Genomic DNA, 19,125 nt, shown 5'->3' on the forward strand with positions numbered 1-19,125 from the left:
GCCCTGTTTGGACAAAGTGATATATATTGTCTAGGTGTTCAACCATTCCTGGTATCGTCATTAAATACAATGTAGCTCGTCGTATACGTAGTGATGATAGTAGCAATCTGTCCTGTTTACCTGGCACTGGATCGTATCTACAATCCACAAGGTGTTCTTTAAACATGTCGGATGTCGCTAGTTGGGGTGTACGTTGGAGTGCTAAATCTCTAAGGGTCTGTTTATTTCGCGGCGGTGTGGCAAACATGTCTGTCATACCTCCTGTAGCACCATCTGAGGTGCTGGGCAAGAAAGGATTCGTTGGACATAAGATAGAAATTGTAGATGCGGGAAAAACAGTAGAAACGGACGGACCTGTGGGAATGGGCGTAGGAGTTTGTTGTTGCGGGGATACAGACGGATGATCTTGACGTTGAACACCATCGTCATGCGGTGTGTGTGGTGTGGCATTAGCATATTCGGGAGCTACCTCATCTAAATAGGAGGAAAGGAAAACATCTTTTGCTGTTTTGGGATGTGCTTTTATCGGGAGCAATGGAGGTGTCAAGTTTTTCGGTATTTCCGGGGTGGCCTGAGGTAACCCTTCGGCCAGAAGAGGATACATACCATTCATAAGGGTATGTCTTTGTCTATCTACTTGTTCTGATTTTACTTTGGTACCTTCCTCAATTAATAAATTTTCTCGGGTTTTATTCGAATTCTCCCTACCTTTCTCTTCTTGTCTGAGCGCTTTTTCTGTACGTCTATATGATTCTTTACGCCATAATTCAATGGCATCTTTCTGTGACTGTCTGGCTTTCTTTTTCCATAATTCTTCTTCTACTCTCATGATGCAATCTGCATCCCAGGTCCCCGCTGCGGGCCACCTCTGACTTTCTGGCAACTCTTTGGTGTAGTCCACCCATAAATCAAGAAATAACACGGCATCTAGGCCATGCTTATGATACATAAAGTATCCTGGAGTGTCCCTAGGTGGAATGGGAACAGCTTCTTCGAGTACCCCTTTTCTGGTTTTGATCTGTCTTAGTTTTGAAAAGAGCGGCATTTTTAGACCTTATTACTTGAACACACTTAATACAATAAACCCAATAATGAACAATCATTCACACCACAATATGTAGAACGTATTAAAACATTTAACATTTAACAGTTTTAATGAACGATGATAACTAATAGAAAACTAGTTACTGACATAATACTAACACTAAATAATACTTAATTATATGCAAGATATACTAGATATACTGCTAAACAGTACAGATACACTGCTGAAACAGTGCAGACCGGATTTGTGTACCCAAACCCGTCTTGACCGGCACAACCTATGTGCACGTTTAAATGCCTCCCCGGCAATGGTACTCACCGGGTAGCGCGAAACGGAAGGCCTCGGAACTGAACTGAAACTGGACTGGACTGGACTCGACTCGACTGGACTCGGAACTTTGGAACCTGGTGGGCCTCTGTATACCTCGGATCTTGCTCTCTCAGCTAGGCTCTGGTCGGGATACTTCGCACTTCTCACCGCCTCGTCTGGGTGTTGATCGCAGCCTCAGTCACCCCCGCTTGGCCGGAGGGAGATACAGGAAATCCTGCAGGTACGCGTTTTTGTCCGTTCAGCTGTGGCAGGAGACCGGGCCTGCAACGCACCTCCGGCGCGTGAGATGAGAAAGTGTCCCTATTCGGGCGCCAATTTATGTGGTAAATATTTCATTACCGGTACTATTTTTTATGCGGTAAAGTCTAGTAAGAATAACTCAGTAAATATAAGAGGCAGAATCCGTGGTATTAGAGGTTCTAAAAGGCTTTATTCCTCTACAAAGGAATTACAGTTCGAACTGTAGGCTTCAAATTCCATCACCACGAAGGTTCAGGAAGGGAAGGCAATACATTATTGACAAGTAATGATATTTATATGAAAAGTATTACATTAAGACAGATGCAAGAGGCGTAACAACTGATAGTACAGATAATGATACACATACGTAATGAAAAAAGGCGTTAACATAGGCGTAACTAAAAACGTCACTAAACATGATGTCACAAGTGGGTGGATCCATGAGAGAATCCTGCAATGTCAGCAGAAATACTTGGCAGAGATGCGCGCGCAGCCGCATGACGTGTGATTGACGTGCAACTAGAGGGTGAAGGGGACTTGACATTTAGCTCTACATGTGGAGACAGAAGTCTGAGGGGTCATGTCAACCTAATCCCAAATCATATCTAACATCTTATGTTTAAAGAACTGTATTATCCAAAAGGAAAGGTCTCTCGGACATTCTATACTGACTGTTAGTGCGTGTACAAGCGTCTAAGTGTCTACATGAGATGCGAGGGGACAGGAATCTTCCATGGTAACAGGGGCTATGAATTACTTGCATGAGGACAGTGAGGCCCGGCCCTTTGCACGGTAGCTGGAAGAATGTTTACCTAAACTACTAGACAGGAATGCATCGGATGAGGAGCGGAGCAGATAATCGTGAAGGTGAAATACAGTTTTTGGCAGGCAACAGGCTGGATCAGGCACCGTTAGCCGCGCAGGGAGTAGGACAAAGTTCATGGATACAGATGCAGGTTCGGACTGGAGCTTTCAGAGGCAGAAGGCAGGAAAAGGCTTGATGGCAGAATTCAGGGCCTACTCGCCTGAATCTGTAAAATGTGGAAAGTGAACCACATAAAGTCGGTGGCCTTTCATACTTAGGAATGGAATATCTGACCCATTCATGGCGAATCTGAAAGAGGACATGTTGACGGTGGACGCACATGTATTTGCGTCTTCATAACTGGAACTGGAGGGAACATACATGTACTTATAGCGTGCACATGGAGCCGTTGGGGTCTACGATAGGGGACATAACTGATCACAAAATTCATATTTCCTCAATTAGCATAGCAGTTGACACCAGAACTATTTTCAAACTGATAACCAACAATCTCTCCAACAGTGTCCAATTTCTTTTTACCTGCAATCACAACATTACCTTGTTCTTTTCTTTTCTTGACACCTTCAGAAGAGATATTCTCTAACCTTCTTTTTCGTCCAACCACACGCTTTTCAAATACAGGATATTGACCTAAATTTGGAGCATACACCCTTCTTAACCTATTATACTCTTTTACACAGTTTGCATCTGCAGTAACCTTTGTCTCATCAAAATCAATCAAAAACAAACCAGATAATGTTCTGACTCGCGACAAAGCAACATATGCCATACCCTCTTTAAATACGGTAGATCCACTGTTCACCAATGCACTGTCTACACTTAATCCTTGAGATTTATGAATAGTCACTGCATATGCCAGAGAAAATGGAAATTGTTTCCTACGGACATATAAATCTTTAACAAGCAAAAAACGAACTGAACAACAACCAATTTCTTTAACTTCTTCAATCTGATCAAATTTAATTTTTTTAAATTCAATTCCTTCTTTTTTCTGATAATTCACAAAATCCACCACTTTGCCCATTGCACCATTAACTAAACCTTTCTCTACATCCAAATTACGCCTTAAAATTACCTGACAGTTTACACATGCATATGGTGTCTTTTCTAAACCAGCAGTTTTAGATATTTTTTTTTATAAACAATCCAGTTTTGATCTCAACTTACCCGTCAAAAAAATAGTGATTCCTTCATGCAGTATTTTATCAATGGCTTCCATTTTTACAATTTCTTCATTTTCCAGTTTTAATAATTCTTCGTTTAATATTGAACACTCATGCAGTGTTGGCATTAAGCAAATCACTGACTTATTTTTAGCAATTTCCACGTACACTTTTCCAGGAACTGCATTTTCATTTGGAAAGACATTGCAAAGTAATCGACTCTCCAAAGCTTCTTTCCCTTTTTTTGAAAGAATTCCAATTCTTATATCTTGAAGAATACTTCCATATTCAGCATCATTTGCCTGCCGCATATTTGTTGTAATTTCTTTGTATTCAAAATTACTCCAAATGTTCACATTGCCAACACTGCCAAGAGACTTTCTGGTATCTTCATGAGCAAGTATTTTAAATACCGGTTGTCCTTTTACCGGAGTCAGTTGCAGTAGATCTCCAAAAACTATGATGTGTTTTCCTCCAAATAACACGTCATACTCTGTTTTAAGAATTTGCTGCATTCTTAAATGCACAAAGGCAAGCATCAAGTTTGAAACCATGCTCACCTCATCAATAATGAGAAGTTTCATTTTCTTCAGGACTCTTGAAACTTCACAACAAGCTTCTCCAGACAGCTTGTGGTATTCCAATTTGTTCTCATGCTCTACTGGTAGCATTAGTAAACGATGTAAAATAATTCCTTTAATGTTATGTGCTGCCAACCCAGTCGGAGCAGTGACAACACAAGACAAATGCGACTCAGTTGTTTTTTGCAGATAACTTGTAATTACTTTAATTAAAAAAACGTTTTCCTGTTCCAGCTTGACCACTCACATACATTCGGATAGGTTGAAATGATGTACATGAGCACCCTCTCTTTTCATGAAGTAATCCATGGTCAATCTGCTCTTTTACTTGCTGATATATTTGTTTCTGTTCAACATTTAGTTTCTCTTCCAAGTTTCCTAACTGTATTGCATCTTCTTGTGCTTGATACATTGCTGTTTCCACCTCATTCATTGCAATCGCTGCTTCATTTTCAACAATTGATTGTCCTTGTGGATCTTGACTCAGTGCAGCAGAACTTTGACTGTCTTGAGAACTGTCTCTAGCAATCTCAGCTGCAATTATAGCTTCTTGATCAATTTCATCATTCAACATTTTGATATAATTTGCGAAAGCACTACATTGTATGCTATCTTTAGAAGCATTAAATGAATCTTCATAGCTGGGAAAATCTCCAAGTAATTCGAGTTCTGAACGCCATGGTTTGAACATTTGCAAAAGGGCTAAATAGTAAAATTCCCTTTTGTCAGCAGTGTCGCAACTCATTTTTCTGTGATTAATTAAATTTCCTTTCCCTTGTTTCACCAGACATCCTTCGAAACCAATCACTGCATATTTTCCATCGTTGATGTTCTCTGTAGTATTCCGTTTAAAAGTGTAGTTTTGCAGCACTTCATAGAGACACATGTTCTCAAGATGATGACTTCTATTTGGATAGTATGTGTCCAACATATTGGTTTTCAAAATATCTGTACTTTCAGGGTCATTTTCTGCTAAATATTCAATTTCTTGAACAGATCTCAGTACCCGATTTCGCATTCCTGCAAGACCTAGACTCACCCAAATGATTCTTCTACTTTTGGAATATAGACTTGCAGATGATAACCTATCTGAACATTCATATGCTCCAATTTCACGATGCAATAACATCTTCAAACTGAAACTGTATAATTTCTTACTTAGAGTCTTCTTGTGAGACACCTCTTCCCACATTTCTTTCAATTCAGTCTTTTCTTAAGTTGTAGGTGTTTTTCAGAGACTTTCTTGTGTTGGTATGTAGTACAGCTGATATAAAACTGTTCACTCTTCCTTTGGATAATACAGGACGTGGAAATCCAAAACGACATTTGGTATAAAACTTATCCTTTGACTTGTACTTTCGTCAACAGTATTTTCCACACCTGTGGCTTTGAAATCATAAGACTTGCTGTTTTAAGTTTTTCTCTTCTCTGCTATTGGGAAGAGCACATGTAGCATAATCTTCAATGAAAGACAAAACAGTTTCATCTGAATCTGTTCGAAATTTGGGGGTGTTCTAGACCCATAACAACATATGTATGTGAGGAGCACCTCTTGCTTGATACTCCTTTCTCCAAAAGAAATCCACAACGTCTCCAAGAGGAGGATTCTTTTTATTGCAGATGAAAGACATCATAGCTTCAAATCTATGATTGAAATATCTGCATACATTGACAGGATCCAAAGAGCACAATTCTCCAGGTGTCTTGTATTCAATATTTTTTATATTGGAATTTGCCTCTCGAAGAAATTCAAGTAAATCATCCCAAGCATACTGAGCACAGCTTAGTGTAACGAACCATGTAGGAGTTCCCAAGTTCCGTAGCATACATTTCAGTTCTCCATGTCGACGGTACCAATATTCATTAGTCCCACGCTGACATGCCATCAGATTAATCAACTGAGATTCTAAATGATCATCTCTCTGATGCACTTTATCCATAAAATCCTTTGCAGTTACATTTTGAAGATGCATTCCAGTTTTTAAAATGTGATTTACTGCATATGAAGGTCCAGACAAGTCACTTTCAAACAAAAGATGAAACATATAAGGGATACATTGACGAAATCTTGGATCTTCTGCATATAATCTTGTTGTCCGATATTCAGATGCAGGAATCTGCACAGGACGTTCATCATATCGTCAACCTTTTCCTGTTGGAAACAACTGCGGAAAACAACAAGCTTCCAAGCTCTCTTCCCATACACTCATGGGACTTCCTGTTGCTTTTTTCATTTGAAACAACTCAATCGTATTCCCCATCACCTCTTTGGAATGAAGTGGATGATGTACTCTGTAATGTTCATAGATCTCTTCACATTTGGACATGTCCACTTTTTCAATTTCTCCACTTAACGTTTCAGTATCTTCTGCTAAATCTATTTCTTCTTCTCCAACAAACACATTTCTATAGTACTCATTATTTTTTAACAGATACAATGATGCCTTTTGCACTTTTCTAACATCCACTAACTCTTGCCAGATTTTCTTATTCTTAGTAGGAACACCATTAACTAGAATCACTAGTGGCTCATTTTCTTCATGATCTACACGAATAGTTTCAATATTTTTCCTTAAATCTAATGGTAAATACAAAACTCTTCCTTTCAATCCTCTTTGCAACTCTGATGGAGGTAATTTACTTGTTTTGGGCTCCATACGAACAATAGCCTGAAATGGGTGAACACATTGTATGAGAATAGACTCATACATATTTAAATCTATCAGCTCTGGAGGAATAGCAACCAACTCTAGATTATTAGAGGCATTTTATTCTCATCTAATTTGTTATAACAATATTTGCAAATACGCTGCTCACATCCCAAATCAAAACAATCCTCTACCAACAAATAAGTTGCAAATTCCATCCACTTATCATTATCTTCTATTTCACTTTTAAAATACAGATTGACACCCCTAGTCTGATTTTTATAGTGACTTCGCCGACAACAAATACAAGAAGCATTTGGTCTTTCACCTGAAATTACCTTAAACTTTGTGATTTGATCCTCAATTTTTTTTGTAATTACGGGTTCTACATTGTCTTCAACATTTTGTTCTACTAATGTGTCAGTTTCTTCACTCTCTTGCTGAGGCCCAAAGTAACAAAACTCAATATCCTCACAGACCTGCTTCACATCTGATACTGATCCACGCAAAAGAGCACTGTTCAACTCACTTAACTTTAGTGCTGGACTTTTTGCATAATACAACCTTCTCACTAACTTCCGCATTTGAGTATGATGTACTGCCAGCATTCTGAAATGGTGAAAAACACTTTGACAAACTTTCCTAGAAAGAGAAGCCAGAGAATGACCTTGCAAACCACTATGTTTTCTCACTCTGCAAGGGTCTAGTCCTTGCAACAGCTTAATCTTTTGTTTTACACTTTTTTTAGTATAGGCTCGTAAAAAACTACATAATTTTTCAATAGATTCCTGTCGTACACTGCAAACACTACTGCAATCCCAAGTGTACACAGGGTTTTTAGCACGTCTCCCTAAAACTTCATCAGCTATCACTTCTTCTGCATTTCTTTCAACCATTTTCTCTTTCTCCATTGGACAACCGTCACTAACCTCATAACCTCTACTACTGGTGTCAACTACATACAATAATTTTTCGCTCAGTGAATAAATCTCTTCATTAAAGAAAGGCTCTGAACTAGAACTGTGTTTCCATTCTCCCAAAAAAAATCACAATATTTTTTTTATTAATAACTCTTTTCCTCCTACTTTTGGCCTTCATTACATATATTGGTTTATCTAGTGATCGAATTCTGTTTAACACTAAAATAAACAGTTTCCTTTTTACTTCAAAAGCCTTTTCCACAATGCTTTCAATATGCTTCTTCTTTTTATAAAATAAAGTTCTCTTTTTATATTTCTTCACATCTTTCAGCAAATTATGCACTACTCTCTTGTAAAAATTTTTTTGCGTAATTCCTTATACTGATTTTGCCTTCTTTTACCATACTTTATCTCCATTGACTGAACATTTGCTTTTTTACTTTTCCTCTTATCTTGAATTTTTTTCTTACTTGAAAAATTCTCAGAAGTTCCAGCATTATCTACATTCTGTTTGCTCCTACAAACATTTTTAATAAATGCCACCGAAGTCATCTGCGGCATCCCGCAAGGATCTTCACTCAGCCCCACCCTCTTCAACGTGAGACCTCTTGCTGCCATCGCACGCCAACACAACCTCAACATCATCTCCTACGCCGACGACACCCAGCTGATCCTCTCCCTCACCAGAGACCCCGACACCGCCAGAACCAGCATCAACGAAGGGATGAAAGACGTCACCGAGTGGATGAAGAACAGCCGCTTGAAACTGAACTCAGACAAGACGGAAGTCCTCATCCTTGGACCATCACCCTCCGCCTGGGACGACTCCTGGTGGCCCCCAGCCCTGGGCACCGCCCCTAAGCCGACAGACCACGCACGCAACCTGGGCTTCATCCTGGACTCCTCCCTCTCGATGACTAGACAAGTCAACGCCGTCTCCTCTTCATGCTTTCACACCCTCCGCATGCTCCGCAAGATCTTCCGATGGATCCCGATCGAAACCAGGAAGACGGTCACCCAGGCCCTCGTCACCAGCCGGCTGGACTGCGGAAACACCCTCTACGCCGGAACCACAGCCTAGCTACAGAAAAGACTACAACGAATCCAAAACGCCTTCGCCCGACTCATCCTGGACATCCCTCGACGCAGCCACATCTCCAGCCACCTGAGGAACCTGCACATGCTCCCCGTCAACAAGAGGATCATGTTCAGACTCCTCACCCACGCACACAAGTCTCTCCACAACCTGGGCCCCAAGTACCTCAACGACCGCCTGACCTTCCACACGCCTACCCGGCAGCTACGATCCGCTAGCCTCGCCCTCGCCGCCGTACCACGCATCCGAAGATCCACCGCCGGAGGCAGATCCTTCTCGTACCTGGCGGCCAAGACATAGAACTCCCTCCCTATCCACCTTCGGCTGACCCAGGACCACCTCGCCTTCAGGAGACAACTCAAGACCTGGCTGTTCGAGCAGTAGCGGCCCCCCTCCCCCAAGCAAATTGAGACCCTTCCGGGAGAATAGCGCGCTATACAAGTGTATTGATTGATTGATTGATTGATTGTGATCTTACCAGAAGATATTTTCCTTTTAGCCACATTATCTTGTTCATTCAATAATTGTGGTTGATGTTTCTTCAAATAATCATCCTGACTGTTCTTTTCTTTTTCTTTTTTTTCTGGCATAATTTCTCTATTTTAACCTTTGAAAAACAGTATCTGTAAAAAAGAATCACAAATAAATGTATATTAATAACTTTCAAATTTACAATATTCCATTACTGTACAAACACATTTTATATAAAAACTGACTAAGAAACTATAGCCCTGAACCACAAGTGTGACGATGGTTAAAACACTACATGCATAGTGCATACTACTTTGAAGCAGTTCATGCCCTAAAGCCAACATCACTAAAAGACTACATGCTAACTGACTGAATGATTACAGTACTATAAGGAGACACACTGGGTGAGTAACAGGGTGTTTGCTAGAAGTGTATGAATACTAACTGGGGAATTGAAGGTGTGAAAGACAACTGTGTAGCTGATTAGAGGACTGAATGCATACTGGATAGGCATTTAAAGCAGTCCATGTGCTAAGGCCTGGCTCACTGCATAAGTACTTGGGTACTGACTGAATGATTAGACTACAGCAAGGAGAGTGCCTGGGTGAATTTATAAGTGGTAGGCTTTTGGCGCAGGGAATGGATTAGTACTTGGTGCTGAATAGGTCACTAGAGGAGTGCAAAGGGAGTCACAGGATGTTTGCTGGACGGTATGGATACTGACTAGGGAATTGAAAGTCTGAAAGACAAGTGTCTAGGTGGTTAGAAGAGTGCATGCATAGTGGATAGGGGTTTGAAACAGTCCATGTGCTAAGGCCTGGCTCAGTGCATGAATACTTAGGCACTGACTAAATGATTATAGTACTGCAAAGAGAGTGTCTTGGTGAATTTATAAGTGTTTGGGTTTTGGCACAGTCAATCAATCAATCAATCAATTAATCATGCATTTGTAAAGCGCGCTACATACCTGAGAGGGTCTCAAGGCGCTGGGGGGAGGGGGGGAGCTGCTACTGATCGAAGAGCCAGGTCTTGAGAAGTCTTCTGAAGGCCAGCAGGTCCTGGGTCTGTCGTAGGTTGGCAGGGAGATCGTTCCAGGTCTTGGCGGCGAGGTAGGAGAAGGATCTGCCTCCAGCTGTGGTTTTCCGGATGCGAGGAACTGTGGTGAGGGCGAGGGTGGCAGAGCGGAGGTTGCGGGTGGGGGTGTGGAAGCTGAGCCGCTTGTTGAGGTATGTTGGTCCGGTGTTGTGTAGCGCCTTGTGTGCGTGAACGAGGAGCTTGAAGGTGATCCTTTTGTAGACTGGGAGCCAGTGCAGGCCTCTCAGGTGGGGTGCGATGTGGCTGCCTCGGGGGACGTCGAGGGTCAGTCGTGCCGAGGCGTTCTGGATTCGTTGTAGTCGTCTCTGGAGCTTGGCTGTTGTTCCCGAGTAGAGGGTGTTTCCGTAGTCGAGTCTGTTGGTGATGAGGGCTGAGCATTCGGAGGGTGTTGAAGCAGGACGCGGAGACGGCGTTGACTTGCTTTGTCATGGAGAGGGAGGAGTCGAGGATGACCCCCAGGTTGCGTGCATAGTCGGTGGGTTCCGGGGGTGTGCCTAACGCTGTGGGCCACCAGGAGTCGTCCCAGGCTGATGGGGTGGGTCCGAGGATGAGAACCTCCGTCTTGTCTGAATTCAGCTTCAGTCTGCTGTCCTTCATTCTGTCGGCGACGGCCTTCATTCCTCTGTGGAGGTTGGCTTTGGCGGTTTTGGGGTCTTCGGTGAGGGATATGATCAGCTGGGTGTCGTCAGCGTAGGAGATGATGTTGAGGCTGTGTTGTCGTGCGACGTGGGCGAGTGGAGCCATGTAGATATTGAACAGCGTCGGGCTGAGGGAGGAACCCTGTGGGATGCCACAGATGATCTCGGTGGTTCTTGAGCGGAATGGAGGGAGGCGGACGCTCTGGGTTCTGCCGGAGAGGAAGGATGAGGTCCAGGCCAGGGCCTTCTCTTGAATTCCGGCGTCATGGAGGTGCGCTGCTAGGGTGCGGTGGCAGACCATGTCGAAGGCAGCTGATAGGTCCAGGAGGATTAGGGCGGCTGTTTCTCCTTTGTCCATCAGGATCCTGATGTCGTCAGTGGCGGCGATGAGGGCGGTCTCGGTGCTGTGGTTGCTGCAGAATCCAGATTGGGATGGGTCCAGGATGTTGTTGTCTTCGAGGTAGCGGGTCAGCTGTTCGTTGACAATTTTCTCTGTCACTTTTGCCGGGAACGGGAGCAGGGAGATGGGCCGGAAGTTCTTGAGGTCCTTGGGGTCCGCCTTGGGTTTCTTCAGAAGGGCGTTGATCTCGACGTGCTTCCAGCTTGTCGGGAAGGTTGCTGTCTCGAAGGAGCTGTTGATAGTTTTCCGGAGGTGGGGTGCGATGGTTGTGCTGGCTTTGTTGAAGACGTGGTGAGGGCAGGGGTCGGATGGGGATCCGGAGTGGATGGAGTTCATGGTTTTGATGGTGTCTTCGTCGCTGCCAGGCGGTCAGGCGGTGTGTGCGGGTGGTGATCGCAGGGGTGGTGGGCTCGGTGGTGGGTGTGGGGGTGTCGGAGTTGAGGCTGTCGTGGATGTCGGCGATCTTGCGATGGAAGAAAGTGGCCAGGGAGTCGCACAGGTCTTGTGATGGTGGGATGTCGTTGGTGTTGGACCTGGGGTTGGAGAGTTCTTTCACGATGCTGAAGAGTTCTTTGGTGTTGTGTGAGTTGTTGTCTAACCGGTCCTTGAAAGCAGTCCTCTTGGCGGTTCTGATGAGTTGGTGGTGTCTGCGGGTGGCGCTTTTGTGGGCCTCGTGGCTGTCTGGTGTTCGGTCGTGGAGCCATTTGTTCTCCAGCTTCCGACAGGTGCGCTTGGAGGTCCGGAGGTCTTCTGTGAACCAGGCGTTTTTCATGTTGGTGTGGTTAGTAGTGGAGGTTTTAAGAGGGGCGAGGGTGTTGGCGCAGTCGTTGATCCATTGTTTGAGGTTGATCGCGGCGGTGTCTGCGTCGGTGGGGTCAGCGGGTGGTCTCAGGGCGAGGGTGGTAGTCAGTTGGTCCTTGGTGACCTTGCCCCAGCGGCAGCGTGGTAGCTGTTGGGTGCGGTGGTGTGTGGTGGGTTTCCTGAAGGTGAAGTGGACGCATCTGTGGTCGGTCCAGTGGGGTTCGGTGGTGTGGTTGAAGGAGACGTGGGGGCTTGTGGAGAAGATGGGATCCAGTGTGTGTCCAGCGGCATGGGTGGGTGTTGTGACGAGTTGTTTGAGTCTGAGGTTGGCGAGGTTGTCGATCAGGGTGGTGGAGTTGGTGTCGTTGTTGTTTTCGAGGTGGAAGTTCAGGTCCCCGAGGAGGATGTAGTCTGTGGAGGCGAGGGCATGGGTGCTGACGAGGTCGGTGATGGTGTCGCAGAACTGTGGTCGTGGTCCGGGTGGTCTGTAGATGAGAGTTCCTCTGAGGGTGGTGTTGGGGTCGGTGTGGATCTGGAAGTGCATGTGCTCGGCGGTGGTGAGGGTGTCGTCGGTGTTGGTTGAGACTCTGAGGATGTGCTTGTGGATGATGGCGATTCCCCCTCCCACTCCGTTTGTGCGGTCTCTGTGGGAGATCTTGTAGCCCTCAGGGATGGCTATGGCGATGTCTGGTGCTGAGGTGGCGTTCAGCCAGGTCTCCATCAGGAAGGCGACGTCGGGAGTGGTGGAGTCTAGGAGGTCCCAGAGTTCGATGGCGTGCTTGCGAGCGGAGCGGGTGTTGAGGAGGATGCAGCGGAGGTGGTTGGGTCCGCTGGCTGGTGGTTTGTAGGGCTGGATGCTGGTGTATCTGCAGTTCCGGCAGGTGAAGGGTCCTTGGTTGTGCTTCGGGGTGGCCCGGTAGCAGGGGTGGTATCGTCCGGTGTTGAGTGCGTGGAGGGTGCTGGAGTCGCAGTGCAGTCTGGTGTTGTGGGGGGGGCGGGGGCCAGGGGTTCTGGCTCTAGGCGCGGTCCAGGCGCGGATGGGCACAGACGGGCTTGTCGCGCATCCACTGCGCTTCCGCGCGGCGCCCTCCATAAGAGGCGAGGTGGGAGGGAGGAGCAGCTGGGAGGCGGGAGCGGGGAGGCCAATGGGCGAGGGCACAGGGCACAGAAGGAAAAAGGGGGTGGGGCCACGGGGAGCAGCGATGGGAAGCAGGGAGCGGGTGGGGGGCACAGAGGGTGAGGGTACAGGAACGGCAATTAGAAGAGCAGGAAAACAAAATAACAGCCAGAAAGGGGGAGAAAAAACAGAGCAACAATACAGTACCATGAAAACAGGTACAAGGGGCACACCAGCGGCGAACCCTTGGCAGCAGCAGCAGCAGTAGGGGCAGTCACGGGCAACCAGGAGGAGCCGTGCGGCGTGGGGAGTGACCAGAGGTCAGGTCACAGGTCACAGTGAATGGATTACTACATGGTGCTGAATGGGTCACTAGAGGACTGCAAAGGGAGTGACAGGGTGTTTCCTGGAAGTGTATGGATACTGACTAGGGAATTGAAGGTGTGAAAAACAACTGTGTAGGTGGTTAGAGGACTACATGCATAGTGAATAGGCGTTTGAAGCAGTCTATGTGATAAGGCCTGGCTCACAGCATGAGTACTTGAGTACTGACTGAATGATTAGAGTACAGCAAAAAGACTGTCTGGGAGAATTTATAAGTGGTAGGCTTTCGGCGCAGGGAATGGATTAGTACTTGGTACTGAATGGGTCACTAGAAGAGTGCAAAGGGAGTGACAGGATGTTTGCTGAACTGTGTGGATACTGACTAGGGAATTGAAAGTGTGAAAGACAAGTGTCTAGGTGGTTAGACTGCATGCATAGTGGATAGGGGTTTGAAGAAGTCCATGTGCTAAGGCCTGGCTCAGTGCATGATTACTTAGGCAGTGACTGAATCATTAGAGTACTGAGAATGGATGGTGCTGAATGGGTCACTAGAGGACTGCAAAGGGAGTGACAGGGTGTTTCCTGGCAGTGTGTGGATACTGACTAGGGAATTGAAGGTGTAAAAGACAAGTGTATAGTATGTAAGAACACTACAAGCATACAGCATAGACATTTGAAGCAGTCTATTTCGTAATGAATGGTTCACAACACAAGTACTTAGAAACTGACTAAATCATCAGACTACTTCTAGGACAGTGCCTGGGTAAAACTTTTAAATTTTCAATTCTGCCACAGTGAAGAGAATAGTACATGGTACTGCACCTTAGTGTCAAACCCTGACTCGTTTTATCAATGCATAAGCAAAGACTAGCTTCTAATGCTACTAAAACTTGACAACATGACCGGTTTCAAAAGAGTTATCTGTCAGAAAATGCACGATGCTACCCAATCCTTCTCTCACAGTGGTTCCCAAATGCACACACACTCACAGTGTGATTCTAGACAAGCACCACTATCCCTAGGAGTTTACCAAAACTCATTCACTACATTGAAAGTGGTAAGGGAACTGCACACAATCTACATATTTCAGGACTGAACTTTTGTCTCAAAGCCTGACTCATTTAATCAAAGCATAAACAAAGACTGCCTTCTAATGCTACTAAAACTTGACAACATGACAGGTTTTAAAACAGTTATCTGCCACCAAATACACGATCTTACCAAATGCTTCTCTCACAGTGGTTCCCAAATGCACACAGACTCACTGTGTGATTCTAGACAACAACCACTATCCCTAGAAGTTTACCAAAACTCATTTACTACTGTGGAAGTGGTAAGGGAACTGCACACAATCTACATATTTCAGGACTGCACTTTTTTGTCAAAGCCTGACTCTCTTAATCAAAGCATAAGCAAAGACTGCCTTCTAATGCTACTAAATAAAACTTGACAACATGACAGGTTTTAAAACAGTTATCTGCCCCCAAATACACAATGTTACCAAATGCTTCTTTCACAGTGGTTCCCAAATGCACACAGACTCACTGTGTGATTCTAGACAAACAACATTATCCCTTGCACTATACCAAAACACATTTCTTCATCTACAAGGAGCACTACATTTTAGTGCAGAAACATAACTCATTTCACAAATTCATAAACAATGACTGGTTTCTAATTCTACCAAAATATAAAAACTGCATAGTTATCTATTAAACATCAAATCACATTCCTTCCTACATAAATTCAAAAGCAAACACACATTTCTATTGGTTAAACATTTCAACTCTTTCCAAATGACATAAACTTCAACCCTTCCCCCAATCTGCCTTCTGCCCGTTACCATAGAAACAGGTCATGTAACACTGTACTGAGCACACAGGTCACAAGTTCAGCACACACAATGTTGCTAATCAAGACAGCAAGTGTGGTTGACTTCTCAACATATCAGCTTATCATATATAATGTTCCTTGCAATCAGTTTTTGTTAACCAATAAGAATCATGCGTTTAAAAAACAGAAATATACACCCTACCTTTCAGTGTAGAAGGTTGTCAAACAACCAATCATTTCTTTTCTTTTTCAAAACTGCATCTTAGCCACCATTTTAGAAATATCTTACTTTCCAAACTGCCATTTCATTTACAGAGACCATCTGAGTGCATCCAGACCTCCTTACAAGATTCTTAGAGTGTGGATTGTGGGACACAGCTAAATTTTCTGGAGTCAAAGGTATGCAGAAAACAAAGGCATTCACAAAGACCTAGGTTTGCCAAATGTAGACATTAAATAGATTGGACAGAGAGGGTTAAAGTGGCACCAATTGATGCTATTGGTGAAATCCTTCATGCAAATCCAACACCCTGACCTCATAATAGTGCGCTGTGGTGGCAATGACCTAGGCACTTTGACTGGGGTAGGTCTGGAAATGCTTATGAAGGACACCTTTGCAGAACTGATTTCACTTTTCCCTAAAACTGCCTTTGTGTATTCTAACATATGCCAAAGGCAGAAATGGAACTGGTCCGATCATTTTTGTCCACAGATTGAGAAAGCTGGGAAACATGTGAATGAATCTGTTTCTGCTTTTCTCCGAGACTACAGAATGGGGTCCATTTACAATAACAATCTGCGCTTTAATATGCGAGAGAGGTATAGGAGAGATGGAGTACACTTTACTGATGAAGGAAACAGAGTCTTCCTCAACAACTTTAGACTCTGTATAGGTACTTACTTATAAGTACCAAAAACTCTGAATGAACACAACGGCTCTTTTTAGAGCCACTCAAGAACAAAACATTTAACCTTAATCTTTATCTCCCAACAATTTCATTTTTTTTTCCTTGTATCCGCGAACCCACCGCGAGAGAATCCGTGCATCCAACGCGGTAGGATGCGCGCACCGGGCGCGCATTTTGCCGTTTTTTTTTTTTTAAAAGGGGGGCCCAGGGGGTCCTTCTGGGACCCCCTAAGCACCTCTAGAGGGTCAGAGTATTTCCACTCTGCCCCCTTTATATGTTTTACACACTTATTCCCCTTGCTTCTTCAGCCTTGCTTCTACCGAGGCAGAAAATGGCCGCCAACAGTTCCTGGTTTCTAATGTAGACAGACACTCGACAGCCAATTAGCATTCAGCGCGCGATCGGGAGGGTGCGCGCTCGGATCAAGGAGGGTGCGCTTACGGTGCGGGTAGGGTCCACGGATCCTCTCCGGCCTTAGATATTTATGTACTTTTAACTCTAATTTTCTCAGGAACTACTGAACGGATTCACACCATTTATGCAGAAGGCACAAGTCTGAACTGAGGACTACCTCTTTGCCAAATTTGGTGTCATTCCGTTCAGCGGTTCGGGCTGTAGCTGCGACAACAGATCCTATGGTAAATTGCATGGGGAAAAGGTGTTTTGGAACCCCCCTTTTTCCTCGGCCCCCGCTTGACGAATCACCACGAAACTTTCAGGGTAGGAGTGAAGCGGAGCTGGCCAAAAGTTTGGAAAATTTTGTGAGGATTCGTCAACCGGTTCCAGACTTATTGGGAATAGAATGTTGCGGATTTCCTATGGAGAATAGGTCCTAACTATAACTATCTACTGGCGACCGCCAGTAGATAATATATATATATATACATATACATCACTAACAGATCCCTCTGTGTCAGCGAGCTCACGATCGGTGCAAGTAGTGCAGAAAAGGGATCGAGATCTGCATTACGTATTGCCACCAAGTAGAAAGAAAGAATTACTCGTACTCCAGGAGATTGGTATCAAGACTTTTTTACACGTTGGTATGTGAGAGGACTTGATGGTGTTGGCTGTATCATACTGAAGTAAAGAAGTCTTGATACCAAACTCACTTTCGTGATGCTTGATGTTAAAGGATACATTTGAGCGAGGCTGCCCTGAAGGGTTAGTGGCTCCTGAGACTGAGGTGTTTTGGCTGTATGTGAATCCTGGAGCATGACCCACTCGACGCTGCATACCTAACCCGGGTATTGCTATTGTAGCAAAGTTGCAGCGAAAAGGAAGGGATTCAGCATGGGGAACTCCCTGTGCTGATCGTGCCGGAGCAGGGCGTTGCCACAGGTATCCTTTAACATCAAGCATCAGCGAAAGTGAACATGATCACCAGACTGGTAATTTAAAATCCCACACTGTACTTTGCCTGCATCTTAAAGTAAATACTTCTTTCTACTCGAATTGCACTAGGATTCATTAGGATTCCAGTTGAAAATCGGACTACAAGTAAGAGGCATTGTGGGGCCTGTATGCGCGAACACCAGTCATGTGACTTTGAGAGTTTTAAAAGATGTGCCTACACGCACAGGACTTTGTTTGTTTCTTCACCTGTGATCAAGGTGGAATGTCTGCCGAGACGCGTAAGAAAAAGGGAGAATACCGCGCAACCTTACCTGTGAATAAACGCCCTTATACTCTGGTAATGAGCCTCGCAGTTATTCTTGGATGTTAAATTAATGGGCATCTCCATGTCCATTTGAGCGAGGCTGCCCTGAAGGGTTGGTGGCTCCTGAGACAGAGGTGTTTTGGCTGTATGTGAATCCTGGAGCATGACCCACTCGACGCTGCATACCTAACCCGGGTTATGCTATTGTAGCAAAGTTGCAGCGAAAAGGAAGGGATTCAGCATGGGGAACTCCCTGTGCTGATCGTGCCGGAGCAGGGCGTTGCCACAGGTATCCTTTAACATCAAGCATCAGCGAAAGTGAACATGATCACCAGACTGGTAATTTAAAATCCCACACTGTACTTTGCCTGCCTCTTAAAGTAAATATTTCTTTCTACTTCAATTGCACTAGGATTCATTAGGATTCCAGTTGAAAAATCTGACTACGAGTAAGAGGCATTGTGGGGCCTGTATGCGCGAACACCACTCATGTGACTTTGAGAGTTTTAAAAGGTGCGCTTACACGCACAGGACTTTGTTTGTTTCTCCTCCTGTGATCAAGGCGGAATGTCTGCCAAAACGCGTAAGGAAAAGGCAGAATACCGCGCAACCTTACCTGTGAATAAACGCCCTTATACTCCGGTAACGAGCCTCACAGTTTTTCTTGGATTTTAAATAAATGGGCGTCTCCGTGTCCATTTGAGCGAGGCTGCTCTGAACCGTTGGTGGCTCCTGAGACGGAGGTGTTTTGGCTGTATGTGAATCCTGGGGCATGACCCACTCGACGCTGCATACCTAACCCGGGTTATCCTAATGTAGCAAAGTTGCAGCGAAAAGGAAGGGATTCAGCATGGGGAACTCCCTGTGCTGATCGTGCCGGAGCAGGGCGTTGCCACAGGTATCCTTTAACATCAAGCATCAGCGAAAGTGAACATGATCACCAGACTGGTAATTTGAAATCCCACACTGTACTTTGCCTGCATCTTAAAGTAAATACTTCTTTCAACTCGAATTGCACTAGAATTCATT

This window comes from Triturus cristatus, chromosome 2_1, assembly GCF_964204655.1.
Source record: "Triturus cristatus chromosome 2_1, aTriCri1.1, whole genome shotgun sequence".
In the NCBI taxonomy this organism is placed as follows: Eukaryota; Metazoa; Chordata; class Amphibia; order Caudata; family Salamandridae; genus Triturus; species Triturus cristatus.